General features: G+C 44.2%; 1 pseudogene; it reads right to left on the bottom strand.

The window, feature by feature from the left end:
* Positions 1 to 879: 879 nt before the first annotated feature.
* On the bottom strand, positions 880 to 1,306 carry LOC118703543 (annotated as a pseudogene).
* Positions 1,307 to 9,918: the final 8,612 nt, after the last annotated feature.

Genomic DNA, 9,918 nt, shown 5'->3' with positions numbered 1-9,918 from the left:
CCCATCCCATTCTCATCAATCTCTGGGTCATGTGACAGTGTTGACTATCACCCTACTTGACATTCTTCCCTGGGTTTCTTGCTGTATCCATTTCACCTTCGTCTGTGAACAGCATCCCATATTCCCCTAGGACAGTGGTCAGCAAACTGCGGCTTGAGAGACACATGTGGCTCTTTGGCCCCTTGAGTGTGGCTCTTGCACAAAATACCATGTGCAGGGGTGCACGTCCAGTGTGATTGAAACTTTGTGGCCCATGCGCAGAAGTTGGTTTTTGGCCTGGGCGAGTCTATTTTGAAGAAGTGGTGTTAGAACACTCAAGGGGCCAAAGAGCCACATGTGGCTCCAGAGCCTTAGTTTGCAGACACTGCCCTAGGAAACCACCTTTCTCTAATTATCAGCCCATATGGTTTGGATGCCTCCATGCCTAACTCCAGAGATGGGTATTGACTTATCTAAACATCTGTTGCCTTCAGCGATCTGCTTTAAAATAAGTAAATAATGGCAGCTACACCAAACAGATGAACTCAGATTCCTTCATTGTGTGTGTGTGTGTGTGTGTGTGTGTGGTGAGGGGAGGGGTGAGAATTGCTCTTCCTGATAGATAAGATAGAATGGAGCTCAGGAAGAAGGTTCTGCTCTAGGAAAGCAGAATAGGATGAAAGAATAAATAAATCCCAAAGCCTTTGAGATGCCAAATGTGTCTGAACCTGGACTACTCTGTTAAATGAGTCAAAATACTAATTTTTAATTTAAAAAATAAATAAACCAATATAAACAGAGGTGTTTTTTTTATCACTTGAAAAAATATTGTCTACTTATAATTATTGTGATCCATTTCCCTCACACATTCTCTTTCTCCTTCACTGGTTTCTTTCCTTCTTTTTTTAAAATTACAGTTTCCATTTATTTCCTCCCCAGAGAACTTTTCTTCACTTCTTAAGGACTTAGCTTCTTACATGGGCTTTGGTCATGGGGCAGCACCCGCAGGTCTAAATCGGGGTGTTCGGTCCTTCCAGGCTTCATGATAATGCTTCCTGACCACCTTGCTGTGAATGGCACAGCTCACACAGTGATGCAGCTTCAATACAGCTTGGGAAGCACACAGGTGTCGAAGACACTCACTTCAGAGATGTCCCTACTGATTGCAGCCCCTACTATGTTTCGAATGACAAATTTCTTAATGGCCTTGTCCTTGGGCACGCACTGGATGCAGCTGGTGCAATGAAAAGGCTGCACATGGCCTCGGCCTTTTTTGGCAGGACCGTTATTCCTTCTTTTCTTGGTCATCTTGGAAATGAGGGCCCGAGAGAGCGTCACTGGTTTCTTGTTTTCTCCTACATGAAATCCTGTGCTAATAATATAAACTTTCACTTGCAGAATGTTTATAGCTCACAACTCACCCCTCCAGAGCCCTCCCCAGCTTTTACTCACTTTTCCTTATTGAATACAACCAATTCTGTTGCTCCAATTCCCACTTCTGTAGACTGATCCAAATTCTCACCTCCAATTCCAGTTTCACAAATCCCCACCGTTATTTTTCTAACCATTCCCTCCCCGATTCTTCACCAGAGTCACACCAATACCTCTGACTTATCTAAAACCACAGTCTGCCTTTACAATTGCTCTGTTTTCCAAATCCAGTGCTCTTTCACTATCTCTTAATTTGTGGTGTTTCCAGTCTGAAAACTTGAAGTTTTCCTTAATTATTCCTTTTCTCTTAGTTTGGGGATCAGCCCTGACTCAAGCTGGGCAATGAGAATTGTCCAAGACTAACAGAAGAGATTGTCTCTTCTTGGGCTGATAGGATCTTTGAGCTGCAGGAGGCTATCTTGCCTGCCTGGTGGAGGGAAGCAAAGATGAGAGAGGGCAGAATATTCCTGATGGTGTCATTTGAGCCCCTCCACCCATCCTTGCCAGAAGCCAGACATCTCAGTTTTATGAGTGATTAAATTATATTTTTTGCTTTGGCCCAATTGTCCATTTTGTGCCTCTTATAGGGAGTCTGGTTCATACTGACTGACACAGAACTTTGTCTGTTGCTTGTCTTAAGGGTGCCAGAGCTATCTGGCCGTGGAATGACAGCAGATACTTAAGAAAGGTCACACAATCACTGATTGGCTAAGGATACGAGAGCTCTGGACAAACTGACCTTAGATGTCCTTCCAGACTCCGAGAACCTATTCTGGGTGCATTGATGACCCTTCCCTTCCCCTCTGGGAGTGCAGCATTTCCTCCAAGCTCCTTCCCTTTGGGGTCCTCACACCCACTCTTTGTCAGGGCTGCTGCTGCCATTTTTTGCCTGCCCTATGAAGTCATGACCTCTTGGAGGGAATGTGAAGACTGTGAGATTTTCTTTTCAGCTCAGTTAGTGTTTATTAGAAGGGAGGGAAGGAGGGGGGAGCGAGAGAAAGGAATAAAGGAAAGAAAGTCAAGAAATCTACTTTTAACAATAATTGTAAGCACTTAATTGTGAAGCTCTATCTAGTCTCCTAATTAAATTATTGATTCACCAGAGGCCCGGTGTATGAAATTCGTGCACTTGGAGGGGGTTGGGTACCTCAGCCCAGCCTGCACCCTTCTCACAGTCTGGGAGCCCTCGGGGGGGATGTCCTACGCTGGCAGTCGGACATCCTTAGCACTCCCGCCACCACTGCTGTGCTCGCCAGCCATGCGCTTGGCTTCTGGCTGAGCGGAGCTCCCCCTATAGGAGTATACTGACCACCAGGAGGCAGTTCCTACGTTGAGTATTGCCCCTTGGTAGTCAGTGCACGTTATAGTGATTGGTCATTCCACTGTTCGGTCAATTTGCATATTAGCCTTTCATTATATAGGATAATCTTTCCGTGTTGTGTTGGCTACTTTCTAAAATCCAAAGTGCTCCCCTAGGCTTCTTTTAAGTTGATTTTAATGATTCAATCCATAGACAACAGTGTTATGTAGTAAAGAAAGCTTGTAATGGAAGGTTCAATCTAAACTCCAGTGCCATCCTTTCTTGATGTAGTCTTCTTGCTTACCTCTCTATTTTTCCATGATTTTCTTAGTTTCCTTCTTTATCAAAATGAAGTGCTCAGACAAGGAGCTTGAATTATAATGATGTATCAGGGGATAATTGCAGAGGATGCTTTCAGAAGTGTTTAGACAAGTGACACTACTGTCTTGTCTGACAATATGTCTAAAAATAAGACTACTTTGTTTTTTCTTATCAGAGATTTGACAAACAAACAAAAAAGAAAAGAGAGAAAAAAACCTTAGACACCTTCTACCTTTATATTGTGGAGGTTTTCCATCTAGACATTTTTAAAGTGGTTAAAATGGTGCTGAGTGAATTGTGGCAGGTCTAGCTGGCTCATTTGTCCTTAAAAGGGCCTCTGCAGTGCAGCATGTTTAAAATGGTAGTTGCTGCCTCAGATAGATGAGATTTCTAAAGGAACTATACTGCTTGCCTATGCATTCAAGAATTTATATTTAAATACTTATTGAGAACCCACTGTATACTGCATGCATTCTATTAAACTCTGAGGAAAAAGATGCCAAAACATATGGCACTGTCCTTGCTCTTTAGGAGTTTATTATCTAACTAGAAGTCTGGTGCATGAAATACATTCCCAGGATGGGGAGGAAGCCCTCAGCCCAGCCTGCACCCTCTCCAATCTGGGACCCCTCAGGGGATGTCTGGCTGCCAGTTTAGGCTCAACCCCAGGACATCCCTCTCACAATCCAGGACTGCTGGCTCCTAACTGCATCTACCTGCCTGCCTGATCTCTAACCACCTCTGCCTGCCTGCCCAATCACCACTAACCACTCTCCCCTGCCAGCCTGATCGTCCCTACCCACCTCTGCCTCAGCCCCCACCACTGTGACTTTGTCCGGAAGGACGTCTGGTCTACCCCGTCTAATTTATTAATATAGATTAGAGAGATAGGAAACACATGCGTACCTATACATTTCCTTTTAGCTGAAATCAGAGGTTCTTTGTCAACTCTGGCCACACAGTACCATCACCTGAGGAGCTTTAGGTTCATCACTCCTGCCTGAACCTCACCCTAGACAAATAAATGATAAATATCTGGGTAAAGCTCAGGCATTAATATTATTAACCCATGCCCTGACCTCCACCCCCAATTCAAGTCTAAGGTGAAATCAGATTTGAGGAATTTTGATCTAAGTCCCATTTCCTCTTGACTATGGAGATCAGTTTGCCCTTCCAAATTTCCCCAGCCAGAAGGAATAAATAGTATTGATTGTTTCTCAAAGGTCTCATCTGCAAGGTTTCTTTATTCACTATTGATGGAAGGAAAGGGCCAGCCAGCCACCCTATAAGGTGATAGAGAATTAAGAAGTCACGATTAATCCAAACATAGTCCAACTCCTGGATTAACCATACCTATATTTCTTGGTAGCCACTTGACATGCTTGAAAATGCCTAGGTTCATAAACTGGGCTGCAGCAGTTACCTGGTCTACAGGAGAGGTGCATTTCATGTCACAAAACTGGAATCTTTGGGAAACAACAGCAGTTGACCAGGGTTTTGTCTTCCTTGGCCTCCATCTTCTGACCATATTCTGCTCCAGTGCAGGTGCACAGCCCCATCCAGCAGAGCTGGGCCTAGGCTCCCAAAAAAGACATTCTTGGGCACTGATGAGGGCTGCCTGGCTGGGAGATGCAGCTTAGTCGTGATTAAAGTAGTCTTTTATTTCCCTTTGAGCAAATGAGCCCATTCAGCCAAGCATAATCCATTTGTCCAACTGATTCTAACCTAATCACCAGCACTGGCGGCCAAAGCCTCTAACGCCCTGACCTATCTCTGCAATGCCCTGACCCAATAGACCTGCATCCTCTCGCTGACAGTGAAGGCCAAGCCAGGCTCCAAGCTCTACCTCAGAATATGATTAATTTATAACAACAGAGCATGGGAGACACAGATTGGAAACTTTTTGTATGTCATTGGGGGCGGGGGGAAGGGGGAGCTAGACTGCAATGGAGAGGTATGCTTCCAAGTAATTGTTTCTTAATTACAGGATGCTTTATTCAGAATGTGGCAGGTTTTCCAAATTCCAGAAGGGCTCCAAACCCTTACTCAGGACCTTCTGCTTTGGAAGAAATAAGAGCCTTCTCGCCAATAGAAATACCCAGTCCTCAGGCCCAGTTGGACATTCTGTTTCAGAAGGACTCAGGCTTTCTAGAAAGGATTTCAGCATCATTAAAGCTCACTTAATCATAAACTATGTTTTCTGGGAAGCAGTGACATCTGGTGCTATGGCCCCTCAACTGACCCCAAATAGTTGGCCTTACCCTAAAGGATGAGATAAGACCATTTGACCTCCTTCTGCTCTCAGTCTTCCAGCTCCAGTGTCTCCAAATGTCATGATCTTAAATGTCACCTCCAGATGAGCTCTAGTCATGTCTCCTCCCTCTTGCCCTGATTCGGAAAGATCATGGAAGGAGAGTGGAAGTGCCTCCCCTGGGCCCTCTGTTCACAAAGGGCTTTCCCACCTACCCCTCAACACACAGGAGACTGGACCTGGTTTTCTGGGGTGGCAGGGAATTTAACCCATACAGTCCCTGACAACACCAGCAACATTCTAATTGCCCATTCCACCAACATTTGTTTAGTTTCTACTATGCGCTGGGTAGGTGCTAAACTGTACATTGTATAGGATGCAAAGTTAAGAATGAAGAAACCCCTCTGGAGCTGATACTCTAACAGGCTGGGCAAGGCAGGGAAGCCAAGGGGTCCCAGGGTCAGCAATAGCAGGGGACATGGCCACGCAAAATCTTGTCCTGGAATTCTCACAGCTTCATTCAGATCATTTACAAAGGGAGATATTCCTCATCTGGACTCAGTCTGAGATGGCCTTTGGAAGGTGATTTGTCCCTGTGATTGCTATAGCTTTCTGCATGGCTGTCCTTTCAAATGTCCCTGCATTTTTCTTTGGAAGAAGAAGGCAGCCTGAGGGGTTCATAAGAGCAAGTGTGTTCCCTCAGGTGATCGCTCCTGTGTGAGGCAGTGAGGCCCAAACTACATGAATTAGGGGACTTAGTACCCTTTCCCAGCCCTCAAAATATTTCATTAGGAATAAAGATTAATTAAGGCAAAAGGGCGGCCAGGGAGCGGATGTTCTTGCGGTGCATCTTCCTAAGACAGTCTTTTTGGATGACTCTCTTAAACTGGGGTTCTTGACCATGGTTACAATCGCTAGAAACTCCTGGGGGCTTTAAGCATTGATGCTTGGGTCCCACCTCCAGTGGTTCTGATTCAACTGGTTTGGGGTGAAGCCTGGGCATCATGGGTTTAGAGCTCTGTCTAAGTGATTTGAATGTGCTGTTAAAGGGCTGGGACTTTGGGGTCTCTCTTGCCATGTTTTCTTACTCTTTGTAATCTATGTTATCTTCCATCATTTTGTTCATTATTATAAAGAAAGAGCTGAAGCCAGAGTAATTGCTTAGTTCTGGAAGTTAAACATTATAGCATCAAAGGCATTTATATCCCTAGTTTTCAGCCAGAGCTGGCCCAGATTTTAACCCCAAGGTCACCAGTTCCCAGGAGAAGTACCACCCATATTTCTGCTTATATCAGAAAACATCACCACACCTTTATATTCTAAAAAGACACATCCTCCTAAATAAATAAGTAAATAGCCACACTCTGGGGCTGTTACTCTAATAATTTGTGGGCATATGTGGCACTCTGGGCATGTCTTTTCCCATTTCTTTTTGTCTCCACTGCCCTCTACTCTTTAGTTTTTCCACCTTAAAAAAAAACACCTTTGAATGTATGATAAAATATAACTTACATGACCTACCTCCAGTTCATAAGGGCAGGATGAGGTGGAGAGAGCACTTCCTAGGAATGGCTAGAAGACACAAGTCCTGCCTCAGTCACACTAGTTCTGTGACCTGAGATGCAAACTGCTGACACTCCCTTCCTTCTCTCAACTAAAAAATGATATACTGTGACTTTAAATCTTTCCATAAAGTAAATTTTCTGTCTTCCTTGCCTAAGCTGCTATTTCGATTTCTTTGGACACCTTGCTTGCATTCAGGTGAACAGAGCTGCTGTTTCTTGCAAGTTCCATTTCAGAGGGCAGCCCTGGCGAGCTTCCATCCCAACATCTGCAAATCACACCAGGGAAAAACGGGACTCACTCAAGTTACTGTGTTAAGTTTTCATGGATATTGTTCAGGGAGTAGGTGCTGTCTCTGGGCCAAATCACTTGAAATCATCATGACATCAGCCCAGTTACTCCAAATCTGTCTGGGCCCCCACAGGAAGCAGGGAGAAGGATGGGTGCTGGGATGCAAGGTTACTCTTAGAAAAGTCACTTTCCTTGTTCTTCTGAGGTATTAGAGAAAGGCAGCCTACAGGCCCGGCAGTATGCCTGGTGTTTAGGAGAACAATAAAGGGTGACCAATCACTTATGACACTCTCATAAATAACACAATACAAAATAAAGTAGCTTTGGTGACTCAACTTCTGTGGAATGAGGAGAGATGCAAGCAAACCATAGTGGCAGCTGTGCAGATGGTGAATATCTGAAATACTCACCCCCACACCTTCTTGGCTACCTCTGACATCACTGATTGATCATTGCCTTGTCTGTAGAATAGATCATCCTGGATACAACCCCAGAATCCATCTTGACTCAGTTTAAACAGCTGTTACCAATCAATCAAAAATGCCAATTGTTATGAAATTGTTGTTCATTCCAGTACAAAGCTTTCAGTAACCAACTCAAATCACATATAGCATTTGGTCAGACACTCAGATCACATAATTACAGTTAGCATCTTCCTCCTTTGTATCTTCATCATCAACATGGTCCTTGAACTCATCATCATAAAGCTAATTTGAGCATTTTCATCAGAAGGCACTTTAACCTTGATGTAGCACTCCACCAGGGGTGTAGGGGGCTTTCATTCTATCCTTTTATGCTTTAGTCTTGGTGGCTAAACCTGTTTCCTAAAGATTTCAACATACTCTTTTCCTTTATTGTCCTTCCACTTTCAAACATAACTGAAAATATTTCAGAAGGAGAAAGAAGCTACCTGTGTTGTCCCCTTTGGTATAGGATTTTCTCTCCCTTATAGTAGTAGGATGATACCACTAACCATCCTACTATTAATGAATGATCAATATTAGTTATTGAATACATAATCAATAATTAACGAATTACTAAATCCATGAAAACAGACTCCTGACACTGAGGTGGACTCTAGGTGAAAACATGTGGCAGGAAGATGTTCTACAGTAAATTGCAAAGGAACTGAGCTAGCAAGAAAAGTGAAAGGGAGGCTCCTGGAGGGAGAGCACCCTCTCTACTGAAGGAGGAACATGTTCGCTACAGAAAGGAGCTCACCATCTTTTGCTTTCTCCTTGAACCCTTTGTGCAGCACCATAAAAGACACCAGTGATCCCCCACCTTGAGCTTCCTCAGGCTCTGGATTCTAAATGTGGTGGCAATCAAGGTTTGAGGTTTGATAAGGATGGAATTTAAATGACCACCTGTCTTGTGACCTGGCCAAGATCCATGCTTATATTTGCTTTGAATGTGGGAAAGAGGGATGGAGGGTATGCAAGGGAGGGCTGAAGCTGGTGAGCAGGGATGGAAGTACAATGAACATTTCCTCACTCCTGAGCAAAAGCAATCTGGCTCTGTAGTAAGCTCTGTTACCCTAGGTAAAACCAGTCAACACATTCTGACATAGGCTGTCTGTGCTTTTTCAGTATAGCATGGTGCACCATAGGTGACACTGCCAGTCTCTGTTGATCTCTGCTCTACAGCAAGCACTGCGTAGTGGGTACTGATATAGAGTAACCTCCCATCCCTTCAGGAAATAATGGAAATGCTAGTTTCCCTGACCAGCACTGGGTGTATTTGACTAATCAGACTTTCTTCTTCTTTTACTTTTTATCTAATTAATTGGGGTAACACTGGTTAACAAATTATATGGGTTTCAGGTACACATGTCCACACCTCATCTGTACACTATATTGTTTGTTCACCATCTCAAGTCAAGCCTTATTCCATCAGCATTTATCCCTCCTATCCTCTCCTCCCCCTCCCTCCACCCCTCCTAATCAGACTTTCTGACTCTGATGCTCTTTGATGTCACAACCTGCAGAAGTCTAATCCCACCTCATCTTCCCTCTGACCCTCCAGCTGAGGTGCCTCTCCTTGGTATTTTATAATATCTTGCCTGTTGGATCTCCATCCCATTAGTCTGTGAGATTGCTGACAGTAGAAGCTTTATCTTGTTCCTGATGTCCCCAGGATCCAGTCCAGGGTGGGCCCATATAATAGTTCACTAACTATTTCTGGAAGGGAAAAGGGTAATAGAATGACCAACTTGCCTAGATTTGCTGGGATTTTCCTGGTTTTAGCATTTAAAGCCCTGTGGCCTGAGAAAACCCACAGACGTGGGTGAACAGAGATGACTGGTCATCCTACCAGAAAAGAGAGAGGGAGGGAAGAAAGAAGGAAGACAAGAAAGAGGGAGGAAGGAGTGAATTAAATTAGGTCCAAGTGGGCCTCGGGCAGAACTTGTGTGCTCTGACTTGCTGACATGAGGTAACAGCTGAGCTATTGGGGACTGCAAGGACATTCAATGAGCTCATTCCTATAAAGGAGCAAGGAGACAATGGGCCAGAATTGATCCAGTCATAATTGAATTCTGAAAATAGAGTTACTATATTCATTCAAAGAGCATCTGTTGAGCACCTACTCTTTGGCAAGCTCTGGACTAGACACTGAAAATGCAGAAGAAAAAAGGACTGGGCTTGCCCCCAGGAGTCCACAGGCAGCAGGACATGTGAGGAAATGTCCTGCATGCTTCCCATTTCATCATGGGGTAAAGCTCTGTACACATCACTGATACACATAAACATACTGGGCAGCTTGTCTGCCAGATTGGCTTACA

Source organism: Pipistrellus kuhlii, unplaced genomic scaffold (assembly GCF_014108245.1).
Source record: "Pipistrellus kuhlii isolate mPipKuh1 unplaced genomic scaffold, mPipKuh1.p scaffold_m20_p_4, whole genome shotgun sequence".
Lineage (NCBI taxonomy): Eukaryota > Metazoa > Chordata > Mammalia > Chiroptera > Vespertilionidae > Pipistrellus > Pipistrellus kuhlii.
The sequence above is the reverse complement of the archived record's forward strand: the minus strand, read 5'-3'. Positions and strand labels throughout refer to the sequence as shown.